This window comes from Pristis pectinata, chromosome 3 (assembly GCF_009764475.1).
Source record: "Pristis pectinata isolate sPriPec2 chromosome 3, sPriPec2.1.pri, whole genome shotgun sequence".
In the NCBI taxonomy this organism is placed as follows: domain Eukaryota; kingdom Metazoa; phylum Chordata; class Chondrichthyes; order Rhinopristiformes; family Pristidae; genus Pristis; species Pristis pectinata.
This window is the reverse complement of record NC_067407.1, coordinates 86,307,573-86,323,486: the sequence shown is the minus strand read 5'-3', so window position 1 is coordinate 86,323,486 and position 15,914 is coordinate 86,307,573. Positions and strand designations below refer to the sequence as shown.

The 15,914-nt window shown below is 43.2% G+C and overlaps 1 protein-coding gene across 3 annotated transcripts in view; it reads right to left on the bottom strand.

Moving 5' to 3' along the window:
• Nucleotides 1-15,914, bottom strand: part of LOC127567834 (1-phosphatidylinositol 4,5-bisphosphate phosphodiesterase beta-1) — a 711,920-nt gene that overhangs the window by 593,563 nt on the left and 102,443 nt on the right. The window lies entirely within an intron of this gene.

Below are 15,914 nucleotides of genomic sequence, written 5' to 3'. Positions count from 1 at the left end.
CTCCACAGATGCTGCCTGACCCAGAGTTCCTCCAGCAGCTTTTTTTTGCTTTGGTTTTATCTGATGCCCAATGCTGGGTTATGAAATAAAACTGTATGCCGACTCTTTGATGTCTGAGTGATTTTAATGGACTGGAATTTTGCATTTGTAATGATGTCAAATGGTCTGCATTCATCATTGTCACACTGTCAAAACTGACAGCAACTGCACACATTTGCACTTGGATGCAAAAATCCTAATGTCCCCATCAACAATTATCTGGTCTACAAAAAGGGTGCAGTGATTTGCAGCTTTCTCCAGAAAAATTGGTGAATTGATGAGTACCTTGAGAAAATATTTTTGCTGTAATGTGCCCCAATAATGTTACAGTCTGCTACAAGAAATGCTTATCAAATTTATGCATATCAATTGCAATTCCCTCAGATTAATACTTCAAAAAACAAAGGGATTTTAAAGTAATAGCCATTTTTATATTTGTTTAAAAACTGACTTATGATACTTCAGCTTTGATGTTAATCAGTGGTGAATTCCTGGACTGAAAGAGTTGACATGAGGAAAGATTGAATAGGTTGGGTCTATTCTCATTGAAGTTTAGAAACATGAGGTGATCTTATTGAAACACGTAAAATTTGAGAGGGATTAACAGGTCAGACACTGAAAGGATGCAGGTAACTAGAACCTGAGGGCATAGTTTCAGAACAAGGGGTCACCCAGTTAAGGTGGAAATGGGGAGAATTTTTTTCTCTCAGTGTCATGACTCTTTAGAAGTCTCTACCCAAGAGAGCTGCGAATGCAGAGTTGTTGAGTATATCAGGGCGGAGACAAACAGACATTTAATGTAGAAGGTGTCAAGGGGTTTTGGGAGGAAGCAGGAAAATGGCATTGAGGCCAAGATTTAATCCGCCACATTCCAACATTTAATTCATGTTCCATTAAATTGTTTAAGTATTAGGCATAAATTTTGCCTTTTACTTTCTGGTTTGCTGTCTATCACTGTTTGATGAGATCACAGCTACGGGATGCTGGGGATCTTCTCTGTATTGGCGAAAGGAGAATTCCACACCACTGACATCACTGCGTCTTTGTCGGCAGCTGTCTTTGAGTTCACCAATGAACCTACCTCCGCCACTAACCGCAAAACTGTCGAACTAAGAATGCAACAGGATCTTGGAATGAGAGAAATCCTAGCATATTTCTTCCTCCCACAGACCAGATATAGTCTGTGTTACCAGGGACTGAATCTAACTGGTTTCCTTCCCTCCAGAGATAAAGGTAAATACAATGAAGATCTTTCCTGTTTATCAACTCCACCCATCCAACATGGCAATCTATTTAACTGCCAAGCTTAATATTATTGTCTGCTTTCTGTACAACACATTTCTAAACATATTGTATTGAGGGAAACACTAAACTTGCACTTCTGCATAAATATGCAAAATGCATAAACTAGCATGCATAAACTAGCAAAATGACCCAAAGAATTTTACAGGAACTTTATCAAACAAGCTTTGACTCCGAACAACATTAGCTGATGTTAGGGTATATAACCAATCAACTTGGCCAAGGAAATGGGTTTTAATTAGATACTTGAAATGAACGAGTGGTTATGGAAGCATAGGTTCAGGGTGGAAATCCTATAACTGAAAGCAGTCACCAGCGATGAAGCAATTAAATTCAGGGATGCTGAGAGAGGTTAAAATCGTCCAAATAAACTGGTTATACGGGGTATGTACAACTTTCCGTTAACATATCTATCCGCTGTTAAACATAGTCTTTAACTGGATTAACTGAAGAATCATGTTGATCTTGAAGCAGATAAATAAACACAGGCAACCAAGCATAATTCATCCACCTACCAATGAACAGATTGGTAAGCAGGAAGGGCTTTGTACATGTTATCTTTTTAAGCAAACAAACCTGCCAGATGGTTTGCCTGCTGGCATCTGTACTGCAGGAAAGCTATCACTCGCCAGAAACCCAAAAAAAATTGTCACCTCTCGGGAAAAATTAGCTCATTGGGATTGAAGCAAAGTAAAAGACGCCAATCCAAACACATTTCCCCTTAGAATTTATGGAACTCTGCCTACAGAGGTTCTTCTACAAGCAACGATGCTTCCAGCCACTCAGGAGACAAAGACAAACTCAGAAATACAGAGTCTTCCATTTTGTGTGAACAGCTCTTGCTTTGTACAAATCATTGGTCTTCCTGACATCTTTGCCGGGCAATTAATGGACTGTGGCCCAAGTCCCACAGAGAGTCCGACGAACATTCACAGCTCAACGAGAATTTTAAGCGTTTGTGGAACCTTCACCTCACGAAGTGGGAAGAATTATATACGCTAAAAGATGAACTCTCGATCTCCCAAACTACCTCATTGTGGCTCTTGCACTTTATTTGTCTACCTGCATTATACTTTCTCTGTAACTGTAACATTATATTCTGCATTCTGTTTTTCCTTTTTACCACCTCGATACACTTATGTACGGAATGATCTATCTGGATGACACGCAAACAAAAGCTTTTCACTGTATTTCGGTACATATCACAATAATCAACCAATTCCAATTCCAGCAGCAGAAGCAGAAAAATGGAACAAGAAACAGACGGTGGACCACACAGAGTTAAGAGAGAGGAGCAGTAAACACAATGTTCAATTACTAAAGAACACTTCAGGTCCTTGAAGAACCGTGATGTCCATGATTGTAGATTAAGTGCTGAAAAGTGGGATTAGGTTGGTTAGTTTGCCTCCCCGACTGGCTGAGCAACTTCCTTCTGTGTTATAAATTATCTATGATCCGACATTTCCCAATATAATGGTGGATGCTTAATTTTACAACGTGCATCCGATGACAACAGCAAATAAAATCAAACCATTTCATGCACTGTTCAACTATCTTGTTCTAGTTCTGTGTTAGTTCTTCAGGTTTTCATTTTTATAAGATGGCACACAAGAACACAAGAAAATAGGAGTAGGCCACGAGGTCCCTCAAGCCTGCACCACTATTCAATATGATCACGGATGATGTATGCTGGCCTCAACTCCTCTTCTGTACCAGTTCCCCATAACCCTCAATTCCTTTATCTTTCAGGTATATATCTTTATTTACTTCCGGCCTAACGAGCCCGTGTCACCCTTTAAACCCACGTTAACCCACGTGTAGGCCTATGGAGAGAGAACAGTGGAGTGGAACTAAGATCTCTTTATTAGTCACATGTACATTGAAACACAGTGAAATGCATCTTTTGCATAGTGTTCTGGGGGCAGCCCGCAAGTGCCGCCACGCTTCCGGCGCCAACATAGCATGCCCACAACTTCCTAACCCATACATCTTTGGAATGTGGGAGGAAACCGGAGCACCCGGAGGAAACCCACGCAGACACGGGGAGAACGTACAGAACGTACAAAACGTACACGGGGACAGTGACAGGAATTGAATCCCAATCGCTGGCGCTGTAACAGTGTCACACTACTGTACTGCCCTATACCTCCACCTTAAATATATCTAATGATCTGTCCCCCACCACCCGTGGGCGCAGAGAATTCCAGAGATTCACTACCGTGCAAATGGTCGTCACCTAGTGCATTGTGCCCGTGCAAGCTCTTTGGAAGAACTACCCACTCCCAAAATTGCATATAAAACTGGGACCTGGCCCAAGCAGACTTGGATCCGAGCTGAGCCTGAGCATTTTCCTGACACAACCGTCACCTGTGCGCGCTCGCTCTCTCTCTCTATCTTTCTATCCATCTATCTGACAGAAGGGAACATCCAACCAACCCAAATGCAAACACTTCACAAGGTTGTAATCCATTTCCCACCCAAGCCTGACACAGGAGGTATGTGTCGAACAGAATAACTCCTCTGGGGAGAAGGGCAAACATAGGCGCAATGAGCCGAATGGCCTCCTTTTGTGCTGTTTAACAATGAATGCACAGAGATAATTGGCCCCAGACTGAAACTAGTGCAAAATATTGGCCTTAAAACAAATGTCATCGGAAGGAATCTTAAAGTCTCCTATCTGTCTATGAAATCCAGGTGACTTCTTAAAATTTACTTTCTGCTATTCCACAAAAGATTCCACTTTACGAGTACGTAAGTGAAACACAACAGAACTACAATCTGAACCCTGAACATGAAATATCAGTAAGATGACATACAACATCTATATTTTTACTTCAGACTTGACTTGATCCTCAGACTAAAGCCGATTTTGCCACAAAAATGTAAATTACACAAATGATATTAATGAGCTCAGAATCCAATGGAACAGATCCTTTTTTCGATCATGCATTTGGACTGCAAGGTGCAATTTGCCTTAAAATTCTAGAGCACAGAAACTTACCACTCTGCAACTGAAAATTTAATTTACCCCCGAGTGAAACATAGATGGCTGATGCAATTCCCACGTCAGTCACACACAGCATGATATCATTCCCAAAGCAGCTTTTGGAGTACTGCAAGCGGAATTGGATCAAGTTGTTTTGGAGGAAACCAGGATTTCAATAACACAGCCTTGAATTGGAACTCAGGTAGTCCGATTACCTTTGCCAACATATTCTCTCCCTAAACCAAGCCTGACCCTCAGAACCCCAATGGTCCCAACTCCCTAAGCCACTAGACCGCCTCCAAAGGCTTCCACCTCCTCCACTGACTAATTTCCTTATTCCTCTGGACATCTCAACCAACACAATAATCTTCTTCCTGACTGCAATCCCTGACCCTGCATCCTGTCCCTGATATTTCTTTGCAAGCAACCTCCCCTGCCTCGTCCCCACCCTACTCCCTCTCCGCCTTCACTTCTGGGTCACTTACATTGCTTATTGATTAAACCCCAAACCTCAATTCTTGTCTTATAACCACTGAGACCCTTTCTCTTCCACTCCAGACCTGCCAATGAACAAGGCAGCACATTTTCAAAAATGAAAATGTACATTATGCTTTCCATAGCACCCAAGGCCTTCGGTACCTTTGAAATATGCAACTGGTGGACCCATGATTCGAACAATGGTTGGCATGTAATTGGTTTAACCATCTGGCGTACCTGTCTGGACGCACTAGAACTTCTAGCTAACAATCTCCTCCATGGGCCCTCTTTACACTTCTCGCTGTCTCAGTAAAGCAGCCAACATCATCAAAGACCCCACCCACGATGGACATTCTCCCTTCTCCCCTCGGGGCAGAAGATACAAAAATCTGAAAGCACATACCACCCGGCTCAAGGACAGCTTCTATCCCACTGTTTTAAGACTACTGAATGGTCCCCTAGTACGATAAGATAGACCTCACAATCTACCTTGTCATGGCCTTGCACCTTATTCTCTACCTGTACTGCACTTTCTCTGTAATTGTAACACTTTACTCAACAATTGTAACACCTTACTCTGCATTTTGTTGTTTTTTCCTCTTGTACTACCTTAATACACTGATATGATTGTATTGTGGAGGGTCACGGCTGTCACATGACAACACCTCCCATTACCTAGTCGAAAGACACACCACTGCCAATGTTTGGCTCCACCCCACCCATCAGCGCACACCTGACCATTGGTCCCTTTAAGCACCTTTGTACTTGGCCTTGGGCCATTGACCTTTGTGATCGACTTGTCCTTGCTGGCACCGGGCCATTGGCCTTTGTAAATTACCTGGGCTGGACCCCACCCCCCCAGCACTATAGAGTGACACATATGCTCGGCTCTCTCTCTGTCTACCTTAAGGGATCACCCTGCTTCACTCCAGGCTGAGGACCGTGGACGGTGCTGGAGAAATCATTGGTGAGGTGTGCACTGTTAAAGGGTTGGGAGTGTCTTAGTTCATGTCCCTAGTAGCATAGAGCTGTGCCTGCACTGAGTCAAGGGGTGGCGGGTATGGTATTGTTTTTCCTTGATTGTCTGTACCTAGTTCGTTTTGTGTGTGTGGTGTGTGTGTGTGGTGTGTGTGTGTGTGCACGCACACATTTTCCCACGCTCTCTATAAACTGTGCGCATGTGTTATCCCCGTTGCCATTTTCCCACGTTAGTCTTTTGTAAATAAATCATTCATCTCCAGACTGTGTTCAGAGTCCTTGCCTTCTGAGACCCTGAATCTGTTTCACAACAGTAATGAAATGATCTGTATGGATGGCATGCAAAACGAAGTTTTTCACTGTACCTTGGTACATGTGACAAGAACAAACTAATTTACCAGTCTTCTGCACAATTACATCAATTCCCTTTTGAGTCTCACACATCTGCTGAGACAACCATAGCTTTGGGCAAAGCAGCTTCACTGTATGCAATTCAGCAGCCAAGTGAAAATACTCACTGGAATTAACGTGTACAATGCTTGGTCATGGCCAAAACTTAGCCAATTAAGGCCACACACCAAATGCTAGAGGAAGAGGTTGAGGCAGGTACAATAGTATCATTTAAGAAGCACTTGGGTAGGTACATGGAGGGGTGGGGCTTAAGAGGGATATGGACTGAATGCAGGGGATTGGAACTAGCTGGGTGGGCACCATGGTCAGCAATGGACTCGTTGGGCCGAAGGGCCTGTATCCTTGCTGTTTTACTCTATGCTCTGCAGAACTGCAGCATTGATATACATCCACTGATTAAGTAGATCTGTGCATTGCAATAGCAAGAATTTTTAATATGAAGAGAAAATACAAGGCATTGTAAATATAGCTCAGCTTTGAATGATTCAATATTTTATACTGAGACTTGTGCTCTTAAGGTTACATAATCGTAAGTAACATTACCAAAGAAAAATATATAGTTGTCCATGTTATGAATAGAATTATTATAAAATCCATCTCAACCTTTCATTAAATCTGGGGACAATTCTTAAAATTTGCCATTGCTTTCGAAGCGAAATTATCAATTATTCAACAGCCTCTGAAGTGGAAATCAGATATCTTTTGTTCTTTGTTCCAATGCTAATGAAAAGAAACTTGTGATGCTGGAATCAAGAATTGCCTGTGAGAAGCACCTACACGAGCTTGTGTTGTCATTGTAGAATAAACTATTGTCACGGAAACAACAATGAATGGTAGGTACATCAGAACAAACACCAGTGTGGGCTCTGCATTGAAAACTGTGTATCAAGTACATTTTTGTATGCATCTTCATAACATTATCAGTCAAGTTCTTCATTCCCCCTTTTTGTTCTCAGATTATCTCCACTGCAACAAAGAAATTATCCAATCATGGAAGATCTTTCTCCTGAAGTTCACGATTCATCTGAAACAGGAAAATCTGAAAGATACACCAGCTGCCCGGTAATACTTGTAGATAAAACTAATTTTATTAATGAAAGTTCCAGAGAAATTGCACCCATTGCCTTCTTCAGCCATTTCCAAAAACAACAGAGGGCAATCAAACAAAACGCTGGAGGAACTCAGCGGGTCGGCCGTATCTGTGGAGGGAAATGGACAGTCGACCCTCCATGTCCGAAAACATCAACTGTCCACTTCCCTCCACAGATGCTGCCTGACCCGTTGAGTTCCTCCAGCAATTTGTTGCTCCAGATTCCAGCATCTGCAGTGCCTTGCGTCTCCAGAGCACAATCAACCTGACTTCTGACGTTCTGCTTCTTGCACACATATTTCCTTACATCCATAACTTGCTCTGTTGCCTACATACATTGTAAGACCTGGATATGCGACAATATGCACAAACCATAGCAATTTTTTTTTTGAAAAGGGCATGCTCGTCCTAAGCTCAGATTTGCTTGTGACCTTCTTATTTTGTCAAAATGTCCCCACATCTCTGGAAAACTGGTGAGGGCGGGCATAGGAATTGTTGCAAAAGAATAAACAGCAACAAAAAAAGTAGTGGAGGGCTGACAAGGAAGCAAAGACGAGCAGGTAGTCCAACCCAATAAAAAAGACGTTTTATAAACACATACGCAGCAGAATGAGACAAAGGCAGGCTAGAGCCAATGAAGAAATAGCAAATCAGAAAAGGCAGAAACACTAGATGAGGACTCCGCTTATCCTTTTGCAGAGAGGAGCAGAAATTTGAATAAAGAGGCAGGAAGGAAGGAAGGAAATTAAGCAACTGAATTGGACAAACACGAAGGAATCAGTTCTGGGATTGTCAGTGAAACTCACTGAGCCCTGATGACATATAGAAAGGCAGCAAGGAAATAGTAAAGCTCCAACTATAATGCTTCAAACATCCTTGGGAGCGCACTAGAGGACTGGAGAGTTGCCTGTGCAATCTATGTGTACATGTAGGGAGTGCACAGTGAACTAGGTGGCAATAGACCAGACAGCCTAACACAAACAGCAAGTATGTTTCCAGAGGTCATAATCTAGGATAAATGAATCAGAACCTGGAAAGATGAATTATTTAAGGGCAGTCAATAAAACGTTTGTGAAAAATTAGAAGCATCAAAATAAAACCTGACATTATTTGAAGAAATAAAGAGAGCATTGAACATGGAAATTGAGTGGGTGTTGTGCATATAGATTGCCGAAAAGTACCTGATAAGTCACATGGGTTTGATGATCAAATTAATGCTGGTAAGGTTAAAGGAAGCACAGCAGAAATTTCAGAGGAAGGTCAATAGCTTTAAAACGTGAATTCTTTGAACTGTTTAGTGAAAGGTAACTGAGATTGCACATCAGGCATTAGAAAACCCACACAAGCTTTTCAAGCTTTGTACTAAATCTGGAAATCAAATGCAACTGGGGAAATGAAAAAAAGCAAAGTACTTCTAAGAGTAAGGGATATGCTGGCTGTACTCCTGTCTGGATTGGACCAGTGACAATCCAACTCTGCCATCGGAAAGCTTCCAGTATAGATACCTGCAGTAGGTCTATTAAGTGGTAAATCAATGACCAAAAGAATTCTGATGAAAAGGTCATTGAGCTGAAACATTAATTTTGTTCCAGTTGATCTCTGACCTGCTGAGTACTTCCAGTATTATCTGATTTTGTTTCAGACTTCCAGCACTAGCAGTATTTTAGATCTGTAAGGAAATGGAACCCGCAAAGAAATTGATCCTCAAAACGTTCCAGAGATGTGAACTGCAATATAATTAGCAGAGCTCACAAATATTTGCAATACCAGGAGCCCACGGCAAAAGCCGAAGACAGAATTAGACACCATCAGCTGCTTATTCCCTTATTACAATGCATTACAGACTACCTATAACATAGATCCATCAGCTCGGCTAGATGGAAAGTTCCACGTTGGCCTCAAGTGCATCAATAACACAGAAGAAAAGTGAATGATAATGAAGAGCCTCGGAGGATATACTGGCATACTTTCTAAATTGAGCAAAAGCAACACTTCCTTTCACCCCCATCCCTCCTAACCCAATGTCAATGAGCAACCTCTACTGCTTTGTCTGTGTGGGTACTGTTGAGATGGATGCGCTTGTACATCAACATAATATCAACATGCCACTTTACCCAGATGGGGACTAGTCAAGCCTAACATGTGCTCCTGATGCTTACACACTTCACTGACTAAAGATAGTCAATGGTTTATTTTTACCTCCTCCTCCTCAGCTGGGAATAAAGACCGACCTGGGATCTTTCAACTCTGCAGTTCAGAACTATACTTCTAATCATTGACCTGGTCATTAATACGTATTACAAGGCCTCGAGCCAAAACCTCACTTTTCAAAACTTCACATTCCAAACTTTAATTTTCTGGCATTTATCTTCCTCTTACAAACATTCACTGCCACCAGCATGCTCTCTGATCTACTCACAATCAGACTGACGTCGGGCACATGATCAGAAGCATCTCCAACTTACATTGGTGCTGATGTACTTAGAGGGATTCTTACAGGCTGATGACACACTGAATAGAATTTATGACTCTACCTAATGATTGCAGAAAATCTTCAAATGACTTTCAATGAACTCTAAGAGCCCAGATGACCTTTGCTGATATCAATAGAATGAATACAATTCACTAAGCCCATGGAACAAGGAAACGACAATGGACCAGAATAAACATAGCTCAAGTGAAAATGGAGTTAAAGCGAATTTAAACTTGTACTGAAAAGCAATGCCTCCAGCAAAATGATTGTGGAAAAGACTCGTACTTCTCTCTGGTAACAAACAAACTGCTGGAGGAACTCAGCGGGTCAGGCAGCATCTACAGATGTTTGGTGACCCACTGAGTTCCTCCAGTAATTTGTTTTTATGCTCCAGATTCCAGCATCCGCAGTCTCTTGTGTCTCCGCATCTCTCCAGTGTTTGTCTGTTCCATTCACCCTTTGAGACTGTGCAAGACAAATCATCATGATGCTCTACTTGCAAAGCTGAAAATGTAGTTGTAATCTGGAATGCACTTGGTCTAACTGGACTTTAGAAGCAGCTTCAACTATAACATCCAAATGAGAAGTGGATAATGGAGACACAAGAGACTGCAGATGCTGGAAGCTGGAGCAACACACAATCTGCTGGAATAACTCATCGGGTCGAACAACATCTGTGGGAGGAAAGGAATTGTCGATGTTTCTGATCGAAACCCTGCAAAGGTCTCCTTTGTAGGCCTGTGGAGAGAAAACAGTGGAGTGGAACTAAGATATATTTGTCACATGTACATCGAAACACACAGAAAAATGCAGTTTCTGCATAAGAGTGTCACCACGCTTCTGGCCCAACAGAGCATGCCTACAACTTCCTACCCCCTATGTCTTTGGAACGTGGGAGGAAACCGGAGCTCCCAGAGGAAACCCACGCAGACACGGGGAGAACATAAACTCCTTACAGACAGCGGCCAGAATTGAACCCAGATCGCTGGTGCTGTAATGGCATCACGCTAACAGCTGCACTACTGTGCCTTCTAAGTGGTGAGCTCGGTTAAAGAGTCAGCACAGGTACAAAGATTACGATGTCACTACTGAAAATGAAATACGAACTCTGGATACACCTGTAGTCAGCATCCGACTTCAGACCATTTGCTATTCAGACTGGGGAATTCAAAAATAAGTCAAACTTCCTGCAACATATTGATAGAGCCTTTCCACACTTGGAGGAATTGGACTATTATTAGTATGAATCCATTCCTAGAAGGGCAGGACGTGAAGCTGTGGCACTGGAAGGGATGGCAAGCAGAGGACAAAGGTATGGTGTAACCAATAATCTGCTGAAGGAACTCAGCAGGTCGTAGTGTGTGTGTCTGTGTTACTTGACCAGAATTCCTCCAGCAGATTATTTATTTCCCCAGATTCCAACACCTGCAGTCTCTCACGTCAACAAAGGTATGGCACTGCCTGCCCAGTGAGGGAAGGGCAGAGTGAAGCTGTGGCAGTGAATCCCAAACCCCGACCACCCCCCGAGTGAAAACTCCTTCCCTTTTTCTCCACGCCAAACCTTTTCCCAATTACTTTAAATCATTACCTCTTGACCCAAAATTACTACCTCCAAGGCTCCATGCCCGTTTGCAGGGTCGTTTGCCATCAACCCTTTATGTTTAATGTTTGACTATACTCTGGATCCAATCTAGTTATGCGTGAATCTTACGTCAATGGTCTTCAACCCCAATTTCACTGTGCAGACAGGGCTCTCATCTGTAGTTTCAATCCATTGCAAAGCCAGCTCAAAAACCGACTTACAGAAGCATCAGCTGGTCAATGAGTAGAAAAACATTTTTACTTTTTGTTTCCTGATTATCCTGCTTTGCAGCAAGAAAATGAGACATCAAAAAGAAACCTATACAACACAATAAGAAACCGGTCCCAAAAGAATGCCTTTATCTTTCTCCTCAAAATATCACTGCATGTGACAAACTGACCTCCTGAAGAAGGCTATCCTTTTTCTAAAGAACATGCAAGAAAACATCTCAGACAAGTGAAGGACAGATCATCCAGTCTTCCTGTGACTGAACAGGATCTGCCTTTTATACATCACAAACTCTCTCAGTCAGAAGCTGAGAATGGGAAGGAATGCTTCCAAAAGAATGAGTGGTTAGGATTTGGAATGCAGATACCTGGAAATAGATTCAACAGCACCTATCAAAGGGGAACGGGACACAACAGAAGGAAAAATTACAAGGATATGGAAAAGAGCAGCGAGGTGTGGAACTAACTCCTCTTCAGATGAGCCAGTATTAACCTGATGGGCCAAGCAGCCTCCTCCTGAGCTGCACCATTCCACGATTCTATGGACTCTGCACTCGAACTGGTTTTTGCACAGTTAAATACAAAAGGTGCTGCAATTTGCCACCTTTTGCAGTAGCAGGTGTCTGCACTCAGCCGTCAGCTCAGCATTCAGCAGCTCACAGACACCTGTAGACTGGAGAGCTGAATTGTGGATTGAGACCAAGCTTGCTGGGCTGCAGTAGCAAAATTCATTCATTTCCTCTCCAAAAGAATGCTTTCAATCCCAATGAGTCATGGGTCTTTAATTTTTGCTAAATCATTAAAACGTAATGTCACTGCTGTCTCCATATGGTTCCAGTGATTGAAGGCTTAGTAAGGGAAATGATCACTGTCCCAGACATTGAATATATTATGCAAAGAAGGAACACTGAAGTAATAGTTTGCACAGGGTAGATTTATAAATCAGATCATGACCATACCATGCAATCACATTGTGGCCACTTCTCTTGCCTCGGCTACTATGGTAATCATAACACATATAAATGCATTGTACTCTATATTCACAAAGTATGATGTAGTGAATACATCCAATCGATAACAGGACTGTTAGAGCGCAGGGAGATGTATCAGAAGTTACTTGCATCATGTCCTGGTTAAGCATGCATGGGCTAAGTACTTGGGGCAGGGTGCTCCACTGACTTGCATCCTGATGCGTAGTTATGTGTTCAAAGGGTCTTCATTCTTCATCAACCTTGAGGTGTCCATTGATAAAGCTGAGGAATATTGACAGTTTACTTCTCCCTGAGTACGAAGCTACTGGAAGTTGGTTTGCTCCTGATTGTGACCATTTCAAAGTGGTTTTGGTTCTCACATTATACCCCTGGAGGAGGTCATGCATCACTTGCAGAAGGCAGTTTGGTTTTCTTTATCCCTTAACTGTGTTGTTGGTTTAAGGTGAAAGCAAAATGGAGAGTGTGGGGGAGGGGTAAAGATTATTGGTTGGGAAGAGGGAAGCATAAAGCATGATCAAATGATCAAAAAGATCTTTAAGAGTTGGAGCTCACAGGCAACTATTCTAATAAACTGTCTGGTCAAGACCCGCTAAGTATGAGTCGTGGGTAGTCTTTGTGATTGAAAATGTTTGCTTGCTTTCATGCCTTTCACTCAAAGTAAACACAACTGCATTTGTTTAAGTGGGTAAGCAATCTACCTTCCACTTTGCGATCATAAATCTCGCTCTTAACATTTTATTGGCACTGACAGGGCTGATGATTGTTACGCACTAACCTGCTGCTGCATCTAAAGTGGTTTTTGTTTTAAATCAATTCATCTTCCAGGCATTTTAATTTAAAGGTATTCCTCTGTGCATACATTTAACCTCTCCCAGGTCCAACAACCATAATATTGAGGGACTCCTCTTGGACGAACAATAAATCCATCAGCCCGCTTAGCTCCACTGTAGAGTGAAGCAAACACACGCAAGCGATTCAAGCGATAGAAAACATCTTTGCAGCTGGTCAGTTCAAAGCCCATAACTACAGCAGCACCACTGGCAATTAAGCAGCAGAGTTGCAAGCAAGTCATTCAATGCTGCACCTCTACTTGCAGTGTTCCCCGAGGGACGCTCTAGACCCCTCCCATCAATAAGTTGTCCCGTGGTGCCACCATCCAGACACTACAGCAATATTTCCAGCTGAATCTCCTAATCTGGGTAGTGAGGCCAAATGCAGTATTGCTACTGCTGATCCAGACAAAAGAGGTGAGGCACCTTCTGGATCTGTTTGGTTTAGTTGCTCACTACTTCAATCAGCTGAGTGACGAGGGTGAGCAGTGGGAGGATTGTGGGGAAGGGAAGCAAAGGCTGGTGGGGGAGAAAAAACAAACGGTAAAAGTTTCTTTCTCCTGTTATCATTCCCAAGGTTCTTTCTCCCATTGAACCCAGGCACAGAACAGATAAGCTCAGCCATTTGTCCTGGCTGCAAAATCCCACTATGCTCCAAAGTGATGGGCCAGGCCATTAGCCAGGTCCATTTGCAGTGCTGGTGAAGGCTGGGTGTCCTGGCAACACTTTGCACCAGAGGCCTAGGGAGGAATCTGGAGCAAGCTGCAGACACAGTGGGTCAGTCTGGAGCCTCTCGTGTGGTACTGCTCAGAAATCTTTGGTATGAGAGCGGGTGCGTACCAACCTGGGCCCTCTCACCTTGTTGATTGGCCTTCCTTGACCTAAGGTCAGAGGTGGTGGGGGGGGGGTGGGAATTGGTGGTGGAGAGGTCCTGCTGGAAGAGCTGGCAACAACAGTTTGCATTTATGCAGCATCTTTGAGATGCTAACTCAAGGCAATTATCAGAAAAATCCAAGCAACAAAATTCGACACTGAGTGATAGAAGGGCAGGCGACTGAACACTTAAAATACTTTTACAGAGGCCTCTCAAAAGGTGGGAAGTAGTGAGATTTGGAGAGGAAATTCCAGACACTGGTGGCCGTGCCTTCTGAGTCCAGGTCTCAATGAGCAAGAGTCAAGAACTGGAATGATGCAGAGATCTCTGAGGATGGCAGGCTTAGAGGAAGTGACCGAGATAGTGAGGGGCGAGACCTTGGATTGATCTGAGAGCACGAAATGAAAATGCTTAAGATCAAAGCCCAGCACCCCTTGGCTGAAGTGGCTCCTGGAAATTTGCTCCTCATCAGGAGAAGTCCTTGCAAAACAAGACATTGCACAGAAACCTGATGCAACAAGTCTCCCAACAACATTTATCTCTACAGATGTCTGGGAACATAAGCCATCACCAAAGTCTTTGGCAGTGTCGGTTGGAGACGTTATCTTCACAAGCCAGTTTTATACTTGTTATCAGTTGAACTGATCACAAATTAAGGAAGATAAAACCAGCAGGTGAAACAGTGTTCATGCAGAGAGAAAGGAAACAACTGTTTCACGTTCATGATCATGCAGCAAATCTATAAAAAGGGCTGGTTTTTGCGAACAAGTTTGGAAGGAGTACTCCTCCTTCTTGGTTTCTGCCTGATTGGAAGTTAATGATATACTGACAATGAATGTTGTGCCTGCAGGGAATGCCCACACAACCTAAATAAATACAATAAAACATACATATGTTAAAAAGTAAATTATTTTCTGGTTCTGGAATCCGCACGAATAGAACACCTAACTGAGGTGCTACTGCTTTCATCTGCAGGTATATGAACATCAGGCATGAATGACAGCTCTCTGAGCTAACTTAACACATGCTCTATCTCAGCAGCTCTCTTCAATGGTTAAAGAGGGCAGCAGAGCAGCACATAGTGGAGCTCTCTGCCTCATGGCTTTGGTGGCCTGGTTTTATCCTGCCCTCCAGAGCTGCCTGTGTGCAGTTTGCACGCTCTCCGTGACCACTTGGGTTTCCTCCGGGTGCTCAGTTTTCCTCCCACATTCCCAAAAACGTGTAGGTCGGTAGGTTAATTCGGTACTATAAGTTATCCCAAGTGAGGGCGAGTTGTAGAATCGAAGGAAGGGGTGGAATTGATGGGAATATGGGGAGAATGATGGGTCAGGGTAGGATTAGTGTAAAAAAAAAGGGTACTCGATGGTTGAATTGGGCTCCATGAGCCCATCTCTGTGCTGACTCCATGCATCTCTGTCAGTGCCAACAAGGCAGGCCATGCCATGACTCAACTCATTGTGGGTTGAATCATCCAATGGGCTGTCACAAGAGCTGGAATCAACCTTTGTTTGCAGTCATAAAGTGGGGAAGGGTGGTGGGGGCTGATGGGAGTGAATTGCTGATCACCCAACTGCCCGCTCACTGACGAAGCCCCTTGCTGGGTCCTGGGGAGATGGATTCCCATCCAGCCTCCTTAGCAGAAGACTCCCACCA